General features: G+C 38.8%; 1 long non-coding RNA gene across 1 annotated transcript; it reads left to right on the top strand.

Moving 5' to 3' along the window:
- The first annotated feature begins 2234 nt into the window (after positions 1 to 2234).
- LOC140933957 (uncharacterized) lies at positions 2235 to 9802 on the top strand. Its single transcript, XR_012165093.1, has 4 exons — positions 2235 to 2285; positions 7046 to 7170; positions 8598 to 8730; positions 9644 to 9802. It is a non-coding gene; the product is annotated as an uncharacterized lncRNA (long non-coding RNA).
- The last annotated feature ends 12381 nt before the right edge of the window (positions 9803 to 22183 follow it).

Below are 22183 nucleotides of genomic sequence, written 5' to 3'. Positions count from 1 at the left end.
AATACTTCTGATGATGGCAAGCAAAACTTTCTAAATATTTCAGAACAATATCATCGAACGTGATTCTCTTTTTCCAAAGACCATTATTCTCAATGCCTGTCACTGAATCAACATCAATGGTTTATCTGTCAGAAACGTGTCCAGTTTCAACCCAGAGACACCTTAAAAAGTCATCATTCGCTTATTTTCGTGTAGTCTGCTTCGTCCAAGGATTCGTTGAATAAGAGTTCATCAGGTAAGTTTTAGATTTAAACTACCGATTAGAAGGCATTATAGAAGAAGAAGAGGAAGAAGAAGAAAAAGTAACCCATAAGATCAAGATAGCAGAAACGAAAAGACTTTCGTTAATTTTGCAGACATGATTCGACGGCACATCCGTCATGACAGCAGTGTTGCACATTTTAATATCCGGCACTATAATTTTTTTTTAACTTGCGGCGGGGTTGTAGAGGGGACAAACTAAACTCCCATTCTAGGGCTACTCTCCTTTCATTTACGTAAAACTTGTACATGCACACTGTAAAACCTTACTTAGGATGTAACAATCATAAATACAATAAGATGAGGCTATTATTGTACATTTGGACTGAGCTTAGATATTAACCTCTTAGTTGTAAGGAATCCAATTTTAACTCCGCTAATATTTCCGTGAACTGTTTTTCACTGACACAAATTAGTCGCGAAGACTCACCTGCACATATTCCATTACATGACATAAACGTCCTTTACCAGATTAGATACGGAGCGAGCATACTCTAAACTATCGGTCTCACCAGAACCGTGAAAGCCAGGGCGGATAAAGTCGCTATACCAACCGGGTTCCGAGACCCAAATGTACTTAGAATAAAGAGACGAAAAAACAGAGCTGAACATGTCATCATGAAAATATAGTGCGTAAATAAAGATTTTGTTCATAGCAGCTAAATAGTTTATAGGGCAAGCACGCGCGCTATGTTATAAAGTAACTTTCAAAATACTTCACAACAATATCATCGAACGTGATTCTCTTTTTAAAGACCCTTATGCTCATTATGCCTGTCAATCTCTTCTTACGCTTCTTGCTACTAACAAGTAAAATAGTAACGTTTACTGACGGTTTTTATAGCCAAAGCTGGACATGTTTGGTTAGCTGACCGTGGGAATAAAAACTACCGTAAAATTCCGAAAATAAGCCCCTCCATGTATAAGCCCCTCCAAATATAATCCCCCCAAACCGGTAACGAAAAAAACGCTCCGTTAAATCGCCCCTCCAAATATAAGCCCCCCGGGGGCTTGCACTTGGAAAATTGCCCTCAAATACAAAGTAAAACAGAGCAAAAACGGTAAATTTACTTCCAAATAAAAGGCTAGCCCATTCGATTTTGAAACGCAAATTTCCCTCCGTAGATAAGCCCCTCCGAATATAAGCCCCTCCAAAACAAAGCTTCACAGGAAGGGAGAAGGTTCTTTGCTTTTAAGCGAATTCGAATGTCCTCGTACTATTTCAATTAAACAACAACACCACATTTATATATATATAAAAAAAAACTTACCCTCGACATGGTACCCTCGAACCTCGACAAAAAGATAGACTCGACAAACCCGACCACTTATGAAAACATCTGACAACGGCAAGCGAAGAATTTCCTAAGCAAAAATTCAAGTACAAGTAAAGCAAAAGATCAAAACAGGAAAATACCTATGTGGAGAAACAGGACAAAATCAAGACTTTACATACTGATACAGGACCATACAGTAGTTAGCGCGTTTGTTAAATTTGGTTATGTTAAATTAGAGGATAAGGAGCTACTTTCACCAATTTTACGAAAAACATTTTCCAGCTAATTTGCATAAAATGTTTTCACGCTTCAAAGCTCGTTATGACGACCACTATGAAAAATTATATCTGACAACGGCAAGCGAAGAATTTCCTAAGCAAAAATTCAAGCACTGAAGTAAAAAAAAAGATCAAAACAGGAAAATACCTATGTGGAGAAACAGGACAAAGTCAAGACCAACTTTGACCCACGTAATGAAACAAAAACGAAAGTTGAGACATTAAACACCCCTTTGAAAATACTTCTGATGATGGCAAGCAAAACTTTCAAAATATTTCAGAACAATATCATCGAACGTGATTCTCTTTTTCCAAAGACCATTATTCTCAATGCCTGTCAATCAACATCAATGGTTTATCTATCAGAAACGTGTCCAGTTTCAACCCAGAGACACCTTAAAAAGTCATCATTCGCTTATTTTCGTGTAGTCTGCTTCGTCCAAGGATCCGTTGAATAAGAGTTCATCAGGTAAGTTTTAGATTTAAACTACCGATTACAAGGCATTATAGAAGAAAGAAGAAGAAGAAGAAGAAAAAGTAATCCTTAAGGTCAAGATAGCAGAAACGAAAAGACTTTCGTTAATTTTGCAGACACGTTTCGACAGCACATCTGTCATGACAGCAGTGTTTCACATTTTGAAATCCGGCACTATAAATTTTTTTAACTAGCGGCGGGGTTGTGGAAGGGACAAACTTCACTCCCATTCTAGGGCTACTCTCCTTTCATTTACGTAAAACTTGTACATGCACACTGCAAAACCTTACTTAGGATGTAATAATCATAAATACAATAAGATGAGGCTATTATTGTACATTTGGACTGAGCTTAGATATTAACCTCTTAGTTGTAAGGAATCTGATTTTAACTCCGCTAATATTTCCGTGCACTGTTTTTCACTGTCACAAATTAGTCGCGAAGACTCACCTGCACATGTTCCATTACATGACATAAACGTCCCTTACCAGATTAGATACGGAGCTGGCATACTCTAAACTATCGGTCTCACCAGAACCGTGAAAGCCAGGGCGGATAAAGTCGCTATACCAACCGGGTTCCGAGACCCAAATGCCGTGACTTAGGATAAAGAGACGAAAAACCCAGCTGAACACGTCATCATGAAAATAAAGTGCGTAAATAAAGATTTTGTTCATAGCAGCTAAATAGTATATAGGGCAAGCACGCGCGCTATGTTATAACGTAACTTTCAAAATACTTCACAACAATATCATCGAACGTGATTCTCTTTTTAAAGACCCTTATGCTCATTATGCCTGTCAATCTCTTCTTACGCTTCTTGCTACTAACAAGTAAAATAGTAACGTTTACTGACGGTTTTTATAGCCAAAGCTGGACATGTTTGGGTAGCTGACCGTGGGAATAAAAACTACTGTAAAATACCGAAAATACGCCCCTCCATGTATAAGCCGCTCCAAATATAACCCCCCCAAACCGGTAACGCAAAAAACCCTCCGTTAAATCGCCCCTCCAAATATAAGCCCCCTGGGGGCTTGTACTTTGAAAATTGCCCTCAAATACAAAGTAAAACAGAGCAAAAACGGTAAATTTACTTCCAAATAAAAGGCTAGCCCATTCGATTTTGAAACGCAAATTTCCCTCCGTAGATAAGCCCCTCCAAAAAAAAGCTTCACAGGAAGGGAGAAGGTTTTTTGCAAAGGTTCTTTGCTTTTAAGCGAATTCGAATGTCCACGTACTAGTTCAATTAAACAACAACACCACATTTATATATATATATATATATATATATATATATAAAAAAACTTACCCTCGACATGGTACCCTCGAACCTCGACAAAAAGATAGACTCGACAAACCCGACCACTTATGAAAACATCTGACAGCGGCAAGCGAAGAATTTCCTAAGCAAAAATTCAAGTACAAGTAAAGCAAAAGATCATAACAGGAAAATACCTATGTGGAGAAACAGGACAAAATCAAGACTTTACATACTGATACAGAGCCATACAGTAGTTAGCGCGTTTGTTAAATTTGGTTATGTTAAATTACAGTATAAGGGGCTACTTTTACGAATTTTACGAAAAACATTTTCCAGCTAATTTGCATAAAATGTTATCTCGCTTCAAAGCTCGTCATGACAAACCCGACCACTTATGAAAAGTTAACATCTTGACAACGGCAAGCGAAGAATTTCCTAAGCAAAAATTCAAGTACTGAAGTAAAACAAAAGATCAAAACAGGAAAATACCTATGTGGAGAAACAGGACAAAATCAAGACTAACTTTGACCCACGTAATGAAACAAAAACGAAAGTTGAGACAGATCTTAAAAACCACTTTGAAAATACTTCTGACAATGGCAAGCAAAACTTTCAAAATATTTCAGAACAATATCATCGAACGTGATTCTCTTTTTCCAAAGACCATTATTCTCAATGCCTGTCACTGAATCAACATCAATGGTTTATCTGTCAGAAACGTGTCCAGTTTCAACCCAGAGACACCTTAAAACGGTATCATTCGCTTATTTCTGTGTAGTCTGCTTCGTCTAAGGATTCGTTGAATAAGAATTCACCAGGTAAGTTTTAGATTTAAACCACCGATTAGAAGGCATTATAGAAGAAGAAGAGAAAGAAGAAGAAGAAAAAGTAATCGATAAGGTCAAAATAGCAGAAACAAAAAGACTTTCGTTAATTTTGCAGACACGTTTCGACAGCACATCCGTCATGACAGCAGTGTTGCACATTTTGAAATCCGGCACTATAACAATTTTTTAACTTGCGGCGGGGTTGTAGAAGGGACAAACTTCACTCCCATTCTAGGGCTACTCTCCTTTCATTTACGTAAAACTTGTAGATGCACACGGTAAAACCTTAGTTAGGATGTAATAATCATAAATACAACTATAAGATGAGGCTATTATTGTACATTTGGACCGAGCTTGGATATTGAGCTCTTAGTTATCAGGAATCCAATTTTAACTCCGCTAATATTTCCGTGAACTGTTTTTCACTGTCACAAATTAGTCGCGAAGGCTCACCCGCACATATTCCATTACATGATATAAACGTCCTTTACCAGATTAGATACGGAGAGAGCATACTCTAAACTATCGGTCTCACCAGAACCGTGAAAGCCAGGGCGGATAAAGGTTGGTTGGTAAACGAGCGCGTCCGGGCAAAAAGGTGTGATGCAGTGGACTGGGACTCTGCTTAGAAATGTCGCCTGTTTTCGACTTCCGTCAGGGGCTTGAGATGTGGTTTGTCCGTTAGACACTGCCACTGTTACTGAATCATGGCGCCTTGAGTTGTTTTCTTGCACTTCTTCCTCGTTCCTTTGTGCTGGTACCCTTTCTTCGAGAGGCAAATGTTCCTAATTTTTTTGCGACTGGTTTAGTTGGAGTAGACAAACATCTCTTTCAAATGGTTTCTCTGGTTACTTCCATGACTCTACCATTGAATCATATTTTCGTTCTATTGCTCGCCAATGCAGTGGACTGGAACTTAGGAATTTCAGTATTGATCTGATGGATCAGACTGTCGAGGTCTTTACTAAAAGCAGTGAGTGAAGTGTTGTCGGTAATGAGTCGTGTTTCCAGTAGGATGTGGCTCTGCTGAAATCATTAATATAGATCATAAAAAGAATTGAGCCTAGACAGATCCTTGCGGTACTCCTAATTTGATAGCTTGAATATCTGAAAAAACACTGTCCACATAAACTTTTTCCTTCTATGCTAAAGCTAAGATTTGAACCCGGCACAAATTTTCCAGGCCTACGATTCCGTAGAGGGACAGTTTAGATAAAAGAATGGAATGATTTATGGTATCAAAAATTTTACTAGGGTCTAAGAAGAGCGTTACAGCAAATTCACCATTATCAAGGCTTTTGGCAATTTGTTCAATTAAGTCAACTAAACAGCCAGTGGTATTTTTTCCTGGTCCAAAAACCATACTGACTGGGCACAAAAACATCGTGGATAGAAATATGAAATATTAATTTGTTAAGTACTCATTTTTCAAAAATTTTACTCAATGTAGGGAGCACTGAGGTTGGACGATAATTAGTGCAAAGCATGTGAGAGCCCTCTTTAAAGACTGACACAACCTCTGTAATCTTAAGGCTATCAGGAAACCTTCCCTGAATTAATGATAGATTTATTATATGTGTTAAAGGCTTGACAATTTCTAAAGCTCCTACTCAAATAACAGAAAAGGATGGACCTTATCTGTACCAAACAATTTTTTTCCGTCGAGGTTTCCTAGTAACAGAAACACCTCAACTTTACTGATTTGAGTGAATTTAAACTTGTTCTTATACTGAGTTAAATATGATTTATAGTGACGGTTGGATTTAGGCAGGGAAGTTGCTTTTTTATAGAAACTATTTTGTTCCGATACAATTTGTATTTGTTATACCATGTTAAATAATGCTTTAAGAGCCACATTTTTTATAAAACTTATCACGCGTTTTCATTGACGTTTTTAAGCCAGACGTTATCCAAGATTTGGAAGATTTATTTGTGATATTCTCCTCTTATAGTGCTTGTCGAAAAGCCAACTAGTTTGTTTTGCAGTTTATAACTCGATCATGTCGATCGGCGTTTGTTATTAGTCTTGGTAACCCAACGTAGTTTTCTTCGAAACCCGCGCCTCGGGACTCGGAGCAAAGCGCAGGAAAGTTTATTTCTGGGCTTTACAACAAGAAATATACCCTTGTGCTGGTTGTGACATGGTTGTGATGGTTGAGCAGGTTGTGGGCGGTGCGGGGATTTTTTACGGGTCCAGGTGGGACTTGTCATACTTGACATGTGGGAGTTGTGTGATTGTAATATTGCTTGTGGAAGTTGTCTGAGCTATGTAGGTCAGTGAGTCTGGTTCTGGGCGTTGTGCTGGTTGCGGGAGTTGGGCGGCGTTTTATTTTACTGCTAGCCGGGGAAGGGTTTTTTCATCCTCTCTTATATAAAATCCTTTTTAAATGTCTGTGGAAACATAGGCTATAGAAAACATGGGTTTCGACTACACGAAGATTAAATTTTTTATACGTCAAAAACTTGTGACAAATATAACATGGGCGCGCACTTTCCGTGAAGAGTTTTATGGCGATATTTCGCGTTACGTCACCTATTGATATTAATGTACCAAACAAACGCTCATTGGTTCTTCAAACAATGGGTTCTTTTTGTATCAGTGGTTGGCAAGTTTGAATAACAAACACAATTTTTACAAAAAAGAAATATCCGTGTATTTTTTACAGCTTCCAAACATATTTCTGCAGTCAGAGTAGACTACGCATGCACCTTGTCAGTCATTTCAAAATGAAGTCTGCCATCATTATGGTCTTACTTGCCCTGGTGGCTGTGACGCAGGCCAACAAAGCAGGTATGAATAATAATAATAATAATAATAATAATTAAAAATTTAAAACGCGCCTTTTCCATGCAAATATGATCAAAAGCGCGCAAGGGAATAACATATACGGTTGTATCAATCGCGTTTTCACGGCTCAAAAATATATTTACAACAGTACCAAGAAAAAAAATATGGGTATACTTTTGCATTAAGTATCACATTGAGAATTCGGCTTTCGCATATGAAAAATTATGCAGATCTCGGACGAAATACGTTATCCACCTCGGTCAAGAATACTCTCCTTGATCTCCATAATTCTTCATATCATACTCACTCTCATCCAATAGTTGTTGAATACAAAAATTAGGTAATAGAGGTAACTAGGACTACCTATACTAATTCAAATAATTCTTCACAATAAGGTCTATAATTGGCGCCGTATTGGGACGCAACGGGCTAATATTTTCTATTCTTAGTTTTGTAGCTAGTCCTAACCACTCCTATCCCCAGAAATAAAGAGATGAGTGATAGAGGTGCATTTGTAGATCAATTTAGATATACCAAGGGGGAGGGGGTACTCCGGAGATGATCGAAATGGGGAAAAATCAAAACCAAAACAAATGTCCACGGATGTCTAGCGATTTTTTTCAGAATTTACTCCCTTAAGGCTGGTTTTCACTGCGACGGAGTCGGAGTCGGAGTCGGAGTCATAATCAGAAGCGTAGAGCTTATGATCTAGTGAAAACAGCGTTCCGATTCCGTTTACGACTCCGTCGCTTACGTTCCGCTTATGATCTAGCGAAAACCAGATTGTCCGAGTCGTCAGCAGATGCAGAAACACTTAACCAATCACAAAGCGTGGGAACGAGCATTGTGATTGGTTTATCCTTCCGCTTCTTCGTCCGACTCCGACAATCTGGTTTTCACTAGATCATAAGCGGAACGTAAGCGAAGCGGTCGTAAGCGGAGTCGGAAGAAATGGAAACGTTCTGATTCTTCTGACGCCGATTCCGTCGCGCTAATGACTCCGCTTACGACTCCGATTTTTGATTTTCACTAGGTCATAAGCGCTCTTACGACTCCGCTTACGACTACGACTCCGACTCCGACTCCGCCGCTAGTGAAAAGCAGCCTTTAGAAAATGACCCATCCCATCTCGAGAAAAGTTAAATGAGCGGCTCTATTGCCGGAATTACCACGCGCAATACCTTCTGGGTGGTCTATCTACCATTTTGTCTGTTTTCGACGGAGAAAGCTCATTTAGTATTAGGCTGTGCCACAGGCAGGCCAATAAAAAGCATTCGAGAACCCAACCCACTCTTCCCTATCCACTTAGTATGTCAAGAGAAATGATATCAAAGTTCATTCACCAGACCAGTTCATTTGTTGAAATAATGTTAATAAAACAGTATTTTACTTCGAAGAACTTTTAAAGTAAGTTTGCCTGTCCTAAACAGCAAAGTTTTGTGGTGATGTGCCTGGGACGATACCCGTTGAATTCTATGAGGAGTGTCCGCCTGGATTCCCCGTCCGTGACGGTGACGAGTGCTTGTTTGCTACTGATCGTCTGCACATCTGCTGCTGTGAAAGGTAATTAGCACAGAATTTCTAAGATAATAGGTGGGTTCATAATAGACTTTTCAAGTGCACTTAGCGGCCTAGTGGGAACCGGCCTAATTTGTATGACAGCTTACCGCACTGTAGAATAAATAAAGACAGTTTTCGGTCTCTTTCCAAGGCCCTAACATTTTTAATGCATTTAATGTATTCTTCAAAAGTGACTAAAAAAAAGTTCGTTATCAATGTTGTGTAGGCCCAGTGTTTTATTTGGGTTTCCTGGGCATAATAATTTATTTATTTCAATCTTTTTTCTCGTATTTAATGGATTTGTATAGTGTGGCAAATTTGAAAATAAAAGACAGAACAGATAGACAACTTGTTCTAATGTAGCTAAATTCTGAGCCCACAGGCACCTATGTCCAGAAATTCACACAACAACGAAAATGACAAATTTGACAAAATTTTGTCAACAATATGAGGAAAAAATAATAACTAGGAGAATGTGGCGAAATGCAAACATGGCAAAAATTCGCCATCGGTTTTTTGAGTATTCGATGAAATGTCAAGAAGGACCCCTTCAGAAGTGGCAAATTTGAAAACAATGGCGAAATTGGCGAAAATAGTAATGGCGAATTTGGCAAAAATCCGCGAAGAGTTTGGCCAAAAATTCGATGAGATAGCAAGATAGTCCCGTGGTAAGTGGTGAAGTTGACGAATATGGCGGCGGAATCTGTTCAGTGTTTTCAGTTAAGTAGCATTGATCTCATCAGTCTCGATAAAGGAAACGAAGTTAATATCACTGAGTGAAACTGCTACTTTAGCACTAGTCCAAACGTCAGCGAACTGTACCTACAAAGCACGTTTAGTCTCCCTTACCTCTTTGGAAAGAAATGTCTTAGAGCTATGAGGTGAAAACAATTTTGTTTCTTTGCTTCTTTTTCAGTCCTATGACAGAATAATGTGCGTCTTGGAAGTGCGACATGGGATTGTTACGGCCGAAGCCAAATTGTGTAGAGACTCAGTATCTCAGGATGATACGCAGGGGCTTTATAGAAAGGTGTAATATCATTAAAAATGACTCATAACAATAAAACGCATTGAAAACGAGACTCTTTTTATTGAACAGCCAACAATTTGTTGGTGTATATTAAATACTTTTTTATCTCTTGCACTCAAGACAATTACACTTTTAAAGCAGATCTCTTATCTGGATCATTTAGGAAGGCTAACCTGCGACCAGGCTCTCCACTGGGAGGAAAAGGAACAAAATCGGCGAGCGAAGCGAACCGAGAGGTGTAGTCTAAGGAGGAGAAAAGGTGGCGCCGCCCTTCCCCCTCCCCAGGCCACCGCTGGGCTCGCTTCGCTCGCTGATATTTTGTCCCATTTGACCCCGTTTTTTGCCTTTTTCTCCCACAGCGGAGCCTGGTCCCAAGCTAAGGAAAACCAGCTTTTACAACTCTTACGAGTAAATTTGAATTCTTGACGCAGTAAAATTTGCAACGCGTTTACAGCAAACTATGCAGACATGACACGTGACCAATTTTCGAGCGATTTAATGTTATGGCGTTTGCCGTTTTCATCGAGAATCTCAAGAGAGGCGTTTTAATTAATTCGTTGAAAACTGACATGAGTGAAAACCGTAGTTGTTTATCATTGTAGGATCGATAATCGACGTTAAACCGCAAGCAGCCGTTGGCCGTAAACTTGACGCCTAATGCTCCGAAAATTCTAGGCGACTTTTTAAGGGTATAAGTCCGTTGAAAATGGGCAATTATACCATTTTTTAGATGTTCGAAAATCCTAGGAGAGGCAGGCAAGCAAGAAATTTTACAACAAATGTTCCGAATAGTCTAGATCTCAAATCGTCTTTCGAAAAGAAACTTTCCGAAAATTGACGTTGGGTGCCCCTGTTCCTGAAAGGCCAGGAAAATGTTTTTCGTAAAATTCGTAAAAGTAGCTCCCTATACTCTAATATAACATAACCAAATTTAACAAACTCGCTAACTACTGTATGGTCCTGTATCAGTATGTAAAGTCTTGGTTTTGTCCTGTTTCTCCACATAGGTATTTTCCTGTTTTGATCTTTTGTTAATAACTTGTACTTAAATTCTTGCTCGGGAAATTCTTTGCTTGCCGTTGTCAGATGTTAATTTTTCATAAGTGGTCGGGTTTGTGATGTTAGAGCTGACTTTGGTTCATTGGTCACGTTGAAGTTCCTGTTTGGGTTTGTTAACTAACCAGCGTTTTAGTTTTTACAACTGCAATTGTTTGTAGCTTCTTGCCGATCGAACCCATGTAGCTTCAGTAATACCAAAACATTACCCATACCGAGTTGACCTAGTTTTTATTCCCACGGTCAGCTACATGTCCAGCTTTGGCTATAAAAACCGTCGGTAAATGTTACTACTTTACTTGAAGAGAAGCGTAATGAGAGATTGACAGGCATAATTAGCATAATGGACTTTGGAAAGAGAATCACGTTCCGCGATGATATTGTTGTGAAGTGTTTTGAAAGTTATGATAATTAAGAATTTGTTCGTGCTTAGCTTGCCTATATGGAGTTATGGATGCACGCGGGAAATTTGGAGGGCACGAAAAAGATGCGTAAGAGTTGCTCAAGGCGTAGAAACAAACGATTCTATTGGCTGGTTACAAACACGCCACAATCGTCTAGTTTGAAAGAAAATTCTTTCTGTAGAACTGAGAACGAAAATTTGCTTATTTATTCGTTAACGATCAATGGAAACTAAACAGAAGCAATGGTAACGAGTCTTAAAGTCTAAAGTTAAAATACTCATGTGTTCGTAAGAAGTCGTGGAGTATGGTTTGGATTCGCTGAAAATATGTTTATGTTTCAGCAATTATTGGTGTTGGTATCTACTGCATTGAGACTGGGGAATATAAAGTATTTGATTCTCATGCTAGAGATATGTATCATAACAGTCATAGTGAAGGGACATGTGTATTGTTGGAAATACCATCCATGCATAAATTAGTACAATATTTTCAGACTCTACATAGGAATGAGGATGTCTATGAACTTAAAGGTGTACATATTGCCACCTTTGAGCCTCATCTTTTCTCAAGCAATGTTGAACATTGTAGTATATCAAATGTTAATAGTTACCAATGTTCCTGTAAACAGTGCTGCCCTATAGCAGTTTATGCAATGTGCGTGTGTTACTCTCTTATTAATCCTTGTGGATACTGGACTTAAGAAACTTTATTTGCCCTTGTTAGTAACCGCAATACCCTGTACAATGTGATGGGGGTGAAAACACATCTGTCAGTCAATCTTCCTCAAAGTGTCAGTGTCAGTGGAGCTGAGATAAACTTTATTCTCTGGGTTGTAACCACTTATGTCCTATGTTGCAATTTGGCTTCAAGCATGTCGGCATTGAAGATGTGCATATTTTCAAACATTGTCATGAAATGACAGGATTTTTTGTTGTGGATTGGGACATACTGTGTAAGCTGTGTGGTTTAGCAAACCAGTGGAGTAAAGGATTTATCTTCTCTGGTAAGATATGATGACAGTTGTTTAGCTGCAATAAGGCATGTTCAAAGTATCCTACGCGTAGTACGACAACGCCCAAATATACCAAATATACGCTCCCACAGCGTCTTGTTTGTCTTGTTGTTGCAAGCTAGAGTAATATTGTCCTGCTTCAGTCGGATTGTTCGGCGATGACAAAAGTGGATAATTTTTCCGGCGCTATTGAGCTTACTTTATAATTAACTTGTTTTGTAAAGGATAAACAAGCGTTAAAAACGGGGGACACTTTATTCAAATTGGATATTTCCCGACACAGACCAATTTGTGGTCTTTTTTGAGCTGAATGTTCAGTCTTTAAGGCAGACTTTTCAACGATTCAGGCTCTAATTTTTTGCGAAACCTGGAAACATCTTCACCGCTTTTGCTGTTGGTTTGAGTGGCTAGAAGCGAAATACCAAAAATGCTGGAAAGGTTTTTCTCATCAAATCAGCAAATATTTGAATGGCTAAAAAGGTGGTCCCATATTCAAGGCCAGCGATTGACAAGCTGCCAATCAAATTGACTGAAACTTAAATCCTTGCATTTGTCAAAGAAGTTCAAGTAGTATCAACATATATACAAACCCTCACGGAAAAAGGTTAAAAACAGTTGTCCTGAGAGCTTCCTACTTTTGCCTGTTATTAATGCACTTTTATTGGTAAAAAATCTGATTAAACCAGTTGGGTGGGCTATCTCCCCCGATAAAGATCCAAACTATGAACCAGTTTGTCATTTTGAGTTTTGGGGTAGACCCTTTAAACTGGCCAAGTTTCATTGAAATCAGAGAGATAGCATGTGTAGCACACATGCCTGATGCACCCATGGACTCACCCAGTCTTAAGCTTAGATTAATTTTCATGTCCACAAATTTGGAATATAGAGCAAGAGAAAGACAGAGAAAAAGAGGCAGCAGGCCAGCGAAGCTCAACGAGAAAAAGGGCGACAGAAATCTAGAGAGACAGACAAAAAATACAAAGGAGACAGTTTTTTGTCGGAAAACAAAAATGAAAATTTTGTAGCGGCGGTGACTAAATGAGAAATGCTAGCGGCCACCAATGCAAGGTAAAAATGAGCGACAATGAGAAAAAGGGAACGAAGAACACGTACGACAGTTCCTCCAAAAAACGTGTAACTAAGACGTTTTTGGAAGTTTCACGTTGTAGTCGTGCAAACAACGGCAAAGAAATGTACAAAAAAGTGTGCTGCACGAGCAAAGTTGCTTCTTTGCTAATTATACCTATTGTTGTTTTTCACCGTTGTTCGGCGTTGCCTTCGCCGCTTAACATTACACGATTTTACATTTTGTTTGAACAAACTTTAAATATTATCGAGAGCTCCACTTTTAGCCCTGGCTAGATCTATATATTACGCTTCTTCCAACTAACAAGTACAATAGTAACGTTTACTGACGGTTTTTATAGCCAAAGCTGGACAAATAAAAACTATAGGTCAACTCGGTATGGGTAATGTTTTGGTATTACTGAAGCTACATGGTTGCGATCGGCAAGAAGCTACAAACAATGGCAGTTGTAAAAACTAAAACTTAGTTAACAAACCCAAACAGAAACTTCAACGAGACCAATGAACCAAAGTCAGCTCTAACATCACAAACCCACCACCACTTATGAAAAATTAACGTCTCACAACGGCAAGCGAAGAATTTCCCAAGCAAAAATTCAAGTACAAGTTATTAATAAAAGATCAAAACTGGAAAATACCTATGTGGAGAAACAGGACAAAATCAAGACTTTACATACTGATACAGAACCATACAGTAGTTAGCGCGTTTGTTAAATTTGGTTATGTTAAATTAGAGGATAAGGGGCTACTTTTACGAATTTTACGAAAAACGTTTTCCAGCTAATTTGCATAAAATGTTTTCGCGCTTCAAAGCTCGTCATGACGACCACTATGAAAAATTAACATCTGACAACGGCAAGCGAAGAATTTCCTAAGCAAAAAATTCAAGTACTGAAGTAAAACGAAAGATCAAAACAGGAAAATACCTATGTGGAGAAACAGGACAAAATCACGACTAACTTTGACCCACGTAATGAAACAAAAACGAAAGTTGAGACAGATCTTAAAAACCACTTTGAAAATACTTCTGATAATGGCAAGCAAAACTTTCAAAATATTTCACAACAATATCATCGAACGTGGTTCTCTTTTTCCAAAGACCATTATTCTCAATGCCTGTCACTGAATCAACATCAATGGTTTATCTGTCAGAAACGTGTCCAGTTTCAACCCAGAGACACCTTAAAAAGTCATCATTCGCTTATTTTTGTGCAGTCTGCTTCGTTCAAGGATTCGTTGAATAACAGTTCGTCAGGTAAGTTTTAGATTTAAACTACCGATTAGAAGGCATTATAGAAGAAGAAGAGAAAGAAGAAGAAAAAGTAATCGATAAGGTCAAGATAGCAGAAACAAAAAGACTTTCGTTAATTTTGCAGACACGTTTCGACAGCACATCCGTCATGACAGCAGTGTTGCACATTTTGAAATCCGGCACTGTAAAAATTTTTTAACTTGCGGCGGGTTTGTAGAGGGGACAAACTTAACTCCCATTCTAGGGCTACTCTCCTTTCATTTACGTAAAACTTGTACATGGACACTGTAAAACCTTACTTAGGATGTAATAATCATAAATACAATAAGATGAGGCTATTATTGTACATTTGGACCGAGCTTAGATATTGACCTCTTAGTTGTAAGGAATCCGATTTTAACTCCGCTAACTCCGTGCAGTATTTTTCACTGTCACAAATTAGTCGCGAAGACTCACCTGCACATATTCCATTGCATGACATAAACGTCCTTTACCAGATTAGATACGAAGCGAGCATACTCTAAACTATCGGTCTCACCAGAACCGTGAAAGCCAGGGCGGATAAAGTCGCTATACCAACCGGGTTCCGAGACCCAAATGTACTTAGGATAAAGAGACGAAAAACCCAGCTGAACACGTCATCATGAAAATAAAGTGCGTAAATAAAGATTTTGTTCATAGCAGCTAAATAGTATATAGGGCAAGCACGCGAGCTATGTTATAACGTAACTTTCAAAATACTTCACAACAATATCATCGAACGTGATTCTCTTTTTAAAGACCCTTATGCTCATTATGCCTGTCAATCTCTTCTTACGCTTCTTGCTACTAACAAGTAAAATAGTAACGTTTACTGACGGTTTTTATAGCCAAAGCTGGACATGTTTGGGTAGCTGACCGTGGGAATAAAAACTACCTTAAAATTCCGAAAATAAGCCCCTCTATGTATAAGCCCCTCCAAATATAATCCCCCCAAACCGGTAACGCAAAAAACCCTCCGTTAAATCGCCCCTCCAAATATAAGCCCCCGGGGGCTTGTACTTGGAAAATTGCCCTCAAATACAAAGTATAGCAGAGCAAAAACGGTAAATTTACTTCCAAATAAAAGGCTAGCCCATTCGATTTTGAAACGCAAATTTCCCTCCGTAGATAAGCCCCTCCGACTATAAGCCCCCCCAAAAAAGCTTCACAGGAAGGGAGAAGGTTCTTTGCTAAGGTTCTTTGCTTTTAAGCGAATTCGAATGTCCACGTACTATTTCAATTAAACAACAACACCACATTTATATGTATATAAAAAAAAAAAATTACCCTCGACATGGTACCCTCGAACCTCGACAAAAAGATAGACTCGACAAACCCGACCACTTATGAAAACATCTGACAACGGCAAGCGAAGAATTTCCTAAGCAAAAATTCAAGTACAAGTAAAACAAAAGATCAAAACAGGAAAATACCTATGTGGAGAAACAGGACAAAATCAAGACTTTACATACTGATACAGAACCATACAGTAGTTAGCGCGTTTGTTAAATTTGGTTATGTTAAATTAGAGGATAAGGGGCTACTTTTACGAATTTTACGAAAAACATTTTCCAGCTAATTTGCATAAAATGTTATCTCGCTGCAAAGCTCGTCATGACAAACCCGACCACTTATGAAAAATTAACATCTTGACAACGGCAAGCGAAGAATTTCCAAAGCAAGAATTCAAGTACTGAAGTAAAACGAAAGATCAAAACAGGAAAATACCTATGTGGAGAAACAGGACAAAATCAAGAAAATTTTGACCCACGTAATGAAACAAAAACGAAAGTTGAGGCAGATGTTAAAAACCACTTTCAAAATACTTCTGATAATGACAAGCAAAACTTTCAAAATATTTCACAACAATATCATCGAACGTGGTTATCTTTTTCCAAAGACCATTATTCTCAATGCCTGTCACTGAATCAACATCAATGGTTTATCTGTCAGAAACGTGTCCAGTTTCAACCCAGAGACACCTTAAAACGGTATCATTCGCTTATTTTTGTGTAGTCTGCTTTGTTCAAGGATTCGTTGAATAAGAATTCACCAGGTAAGTTTTAGATTTAAACTACCGATTAGAAGGCATTATAAGAGAAGAAGAGAAAGAAGAGGAAGAAAAAGTAATCGATAAGGTCAAAATAGCAGAAACAAAAAGACTTTCGTTAATTTTGCAGACACGTTTCGACAGCACATCCGTCATGACAGCAGTGTTGCACATTTTGAAATCCGGCACTATAATTTTTTTCTTAACTTGCAGCGGCGTTGTGGAAGGCACAAACTTAACTCCCATTCTAGAGCTACTCTCCTTTCATTTACGTAAAACTTGTACATGCACACTGTAAAACCTAACTTAGGATGTAATAATCATAAATACAATAAGATGAGGCTATTATTGTACATTTGGACCGAGTTTAGATATTGACCTCTTAGTTGTAAGGAATCCAATTTTAACACGGCTAATATTTCCGTGAACTGTTTTTCACTGTCACAAATTAGTCAAGAAGGCTCACCTGCACATATTCCATTACATGACATAAACGTCCCTTTCCAGATTAGATACGGAGCGAGCATACTCTAAACTATCGGTCTCACCAGAACCGTGAAAGCCAGGGCGGATAAAGGTTGGGCAGTGAAACGAGCGCGTCCGGGCAAAAAGGTGTGATGCAGTGGACTGGGACTTTGCTTAGAAATGTCGCCTGTTTGCGACTTCGGTCAGGGCTTGCGATGTGGTTTGTCCGTTAGACACTACCACTGTCACTGAATCATGGCAGCTTGAGTTGTTTTCTTGCACTTCTTTCTCGTTCCTTTGTGCTGGTACGCTTTCTCCGAGAGGCAAATGTCCCTAATTTTTTTGCGAGAGGTTTAGTTAGAGTAGACAAACATCTCTTTTAAATGGTTTCTCTGGTTACATCCATGACTCTACCATTGAATCATATTTTCGTTCTATTGCTCGCCAATGCAGTGGACTGGAACTTAGGAATTTCAGTATTTATCTGATGGATCAGACTGTCGAGGTCTTTACTACAAGCAGTGAGTGAAGTGTTGTCGGTAATGAGTCGTGTTTCCACTAGGATGTGGCTCTGCTGAAATCATTAATATAGATCATAAAAAGAATTGCGCCTAGACAGATCCTTGCGGTACTCCTAATTTGATAGCTTGAATATCTGAAAAAACACCGTTCACATAAACTTTTTGCCTTCTATGCTGAAGATGAGATTTGAACCCTGCATAAATTTTCCAGGCCTACGATTCCGTAGAGGGACAGTTTAGATAAAAGAATGGAATGATTCACAATGTCAAAAGCTTTACTAAGGTCTAAGAAGAGCGTTACAGCAAATTCACCATTATCAAGGCCTTTGGCAATTTGTTCGATTAAGTCAACTTAACAGCCAGTGATATTTTTTCCTGGTCTAAAACCATACTGATCGGGCACAAAAATATGGTGGATAGAAATATGAAATATTAATTGGTTAAGTACTCATTTTTCAAAACCTGTGAGCAAATATACCATACGTGCGCACTTTCCATGAAGTGTTTTATGGCGATATTTCGCGTTACGTCACCTATTGATGTAATGTGCCAACCAAATGCTCACTGGCCTCCAAATAACAAACACAATGTTTACAAACAAGTAATATCGTTTTGTTTTTTACAGCTTTTAAACATATTTTGCAGTCATTTTAGACTACGCGTGCACCTTGCCAATCATTTGAAAATGAAGTCTGCCATCGTTATGATCTTACTTGCCATGGTGGCTTTCACCCAGGCCAAACGAACAGGTATGAATAACATATACGGTGGTCAATCAACCGCGTTTTCACTGCTCAAAAATATATTAACAACAGTATAAAGAAAAAAAAATGTCGGTATACTATTGTATTAAGTATCACATTGAGAATTCGGCTTTCGCATATGAAAAAATATGCAGTTCTCGGACGAAATACGTTATCCACCTCGGTCGATAACACTCTCCTTGATCTCCATAATTCTTCATATCAAACTCTGTCTCATCCAATAATTGTTGAATACAAAAATTAAGATAACAGAGCTAGGGAGGACTACCTATACTAATTCACATAATTCTTCACAACAAGACGCCTTTAATAGGCGACTGATTGGGCTGCTGCGGACTAATATTTTCTATTCTTAGTTTTGTAGCTAGTCCTAACTATTCTATCCCTAGAAATAGAGAGATAAGTGACAGAGGTGCATTTGTAGATCAAGTTAGATATATCAAGGGGGAGAAGGGTACTCCGGGGTTAAAGTGACAGGGATGGCAAAAATCAAAACCCCCCAAAAAATTTCCTTAGGGGCGTCTAGCGAATTTTTTTCAGAATTTTTTCCCTTTGAAAATGACCCATCCCATCCCAAACTGAAAGGTCAAGGGAGCAGCCCTATTGCAGTGGGTAGGATACGCAATGCCTTCTGGGTGGTCCATCCGCCATTTTGTCTTTTTTTCGACGGAGATCCCTTCTATGGAGAAAGCTCATTTTATAATTGGGCTGGGCCACATGCAACCCACTAAAAAGCGTTCAAGAACCCAACCCACTCCTCCCTACCCACTCAGTATGTCCAGAGGAATGATATAAAAGCAGACCATTGCATTTGCTGAAATAGTGTTAATAAAACAGTATTTTACTTCGAAGAATATTTAACGGTAAGTTTTTCTGTCCTAAACAGAAAATGTTTGTGGTCAGGTGCCTGGGACAAAACCGGTTATGTTTAGTCTGCCGTGTCCGCCTGATTACCCAGTCAGAAATGGTGATGAGTGCTCGTTTGCTACTTTTCTTCTGTACGTTTGCTGCTGTAAAAGGTAATTAGCAAAGAACTTCTAAGATAACAGGTGGGTTAACACTGAAGTTTTCAAGTACACTTGAACTCAAGTGCACTTCAAGTGCACTTAGGGGCCTTGTGCGAACTCCCATAATATGCACGACAGCTTACCGTACTGTAGAATATATAAAAGAGAATTTTCGGTCTCTTTCCAAGGCGCTACGATTTTTAGTGCCCTTAGCAGTGAGATTACTGACTATCCATCTCTTGCACTCTTCAAAAATGACTAAAAAAATGTTCCTTATCTTAAACTCTAACTCTTACGTTTTTTGTCTCGTTTATGAGGAAACCTACTGTTGTTTAGGCCACGTGTTTTATTTAGGTTTCCTGGACAAAATAATTGTTATTAATCATGCATTATGATTTCAATCTTTTTTCTTTTTTTTCTGTATTTGTATAGTGTGGCAAGTTTGAAAATAAAAAGACAGACCAGATAGAAAACTTGTTCTAATGTAGCTAAATTCTGAGCCCACAGGCACTTATGTCCAAAAATGCACCAACAACGAAAACGGCAAGCTTGACAAACTTTTGTTAACATTGTAGGGAAAAGATAACTTGGGGAATGTGGCAAAAACTGCAAGTATAATGGCGAAAAATTTGCCATCGGTTTTTGCGAACATTCGAGATATGTCCAGCAATGCACGTTATGGCGAAAATGGCAAACATTTGGCTCACAGTTATAGGGACCTCTTCAGTTATCAAATTTGTAGGGGCCACTTTTGGCATCCGGCCAATTTGAATCGCCAGTCCTTTGGCGATTCTTGGTCATTTTCGCCATTGCATGCATTTATGGACATAAGTGGAACAGTCGATGAGACGTAAAGGAGGACCCCTTGGAAAGTGGTAAATTTGAAACAAAAAAAAATGGCGAATTTATAGACTTTGACAAAAATTCGATGAGATATATGGCAAGAGAGGTCCCTTGTTAAGTGGCGAATTTGACGAATATAGCGCCAGAATCTGACCAAAACTGGGATGAACCTCTCAGTTCTTATTATTTTAAGACTATCTTACAGTGCATGGGTGTTATATATAAAATTACAGTTCCATTCCAAGACTACTATCAAACAGTTACTAACTTTTAATGGCTACTCGTTTAAAGATTCTCGGACTTTTCACTTCTTAAAAATATACTAAGCTGTTGAGTGTATTCAGTTAGGTAGCAATATTAGTGTCATCAATATAAATGAAACGAAACTAAGTTATTATCGAAACTGTTACTTTAGCACTGGCCCAAACGTCAGCGAACTTCACCACGATGCACGTTTAATTTCCCTTTACTGTGTTTTTATGAAATAAATATCTTAGAGCTGAGGTGAAAACAAACTGTTTCTTTGCTTCTTTTTTAGTCCTATGACATAGTAATGTGCGCCTTGGAAGTGCGACATGGGATTGTTACGGCCGAAGCCAAATTGTGCAGAGACTCAGTATCTCAGAATGATACGCAGGGGCTTTATATAAGGGTGTAATATCATTACAAATGACTCATAACAATAAAACACATTGAAAACGAGACTCTTCTTATTGAACAGCCAACAATTCGTTGGTGTATATTAAATACTTTTTTATCTCTTGCACGCAAAGCAATTACACTTTTAAAGCCGATCTCTTATCTGGATCATTTAGGAAGGCTAACCTGCGACCAGGCTCTCAACTGGGGGGAAAAGGAACAAAATCGGCGAGCGAAGCGAACCGAGAGGCGTAGTCTAAGGAGGAGGAAAGGTGGCGCCGCCCTTCCCCCTCCCCAGGACATCGCTGGCCTCGCTTCGCTCGCTGATATTTTTCCCATTTGACCCCGTTTTTTGCCTTTTTCTCCCACAGCGGAGCCTGGTCCCAAGCTAAGGAAAACCAGCTTTTACAACTCTTACGAGTAAATTTGAATTCTTGACGCAGTAAAATTTGCAACGCGTTTACAGCAAACTATGCAGACATGACACGTGACCAATTTTCGAGCGATTTAAAGTTATGGCGTTTGCCGTGTTCAACGAGAATCTCAAGAGAGGCGTTTTAATTAATTCGTTGAAAAGTGACATGAGTGAAAACCGTAGTTCTTTATCACTGTAGGATCGATAATCGACGTTAAACCGCAAGAAGACGTTGGCCGTAAACTTGACGTCTAATGCTCTGATATTAGACAGGTCAAGCACCAAGTCTACGGCGAACGAGAAATGGCTACTTCTTTTTTACTGTCGGTAAGCATCGCGTCTTGTGCTTTAAGTCAGTGTATATCCCAAATGAAATGGAATCTCAGCACTCCATGCCATCCAGCGAAAGGGGAAGATCTATAACTCGGTACAGTCTACATTCTATAGCCCAGAAGGAGATCGGATACCCCATGAACAGTAGACACCGAAGAGACCTTATCCTAAACTTTAAAGTTAAAAAAACAAACTAAATAGAGTCCAAAAGCCTTGAACCCAGTTAATTACAGTTGTCTTGTCCTTAACCATTATTCTAAAGGAGCATTCGGCAGATTCGGTACCAACAGCCGTAGTTTTAAAGAATATCTATGGAGTCTCCGAAACAGTAAATAAATGTTTAATCATTCTCAATCAGTAATTTACACCAATCACTATACATCAGGGCAAACCATAATTGTTTGTTTATTTTCCCTTTTCTTTCGCACTAAATTGGCCCCCTCCTTCTTAATTTTATAGAATTTGTTATCGAGTTCCAAAACAGTAAGTATAAGCCAATCACTCTGGATCGATCGGTGCTTAACCCTCGTCACTACGAATCAGTGCAAAACTCAATCG

This window comes from Porites lutea, chromosome 1 (assembly GCF_958299795.1).
Source record: "Porites lutea chromosome 1, jaPorLute2.1, whole genome shotgun sequence".
In the NCBI taxonomy this organism is placed as follows: Eukaryota; Metazoa; Cnidaria; class Anthozoa; order Scleractinia; family Poritidae; genus Porites; species Porites lutea.
This window is presented reverse-complemented; position numbering and strand designations above follow the sequence as displayed.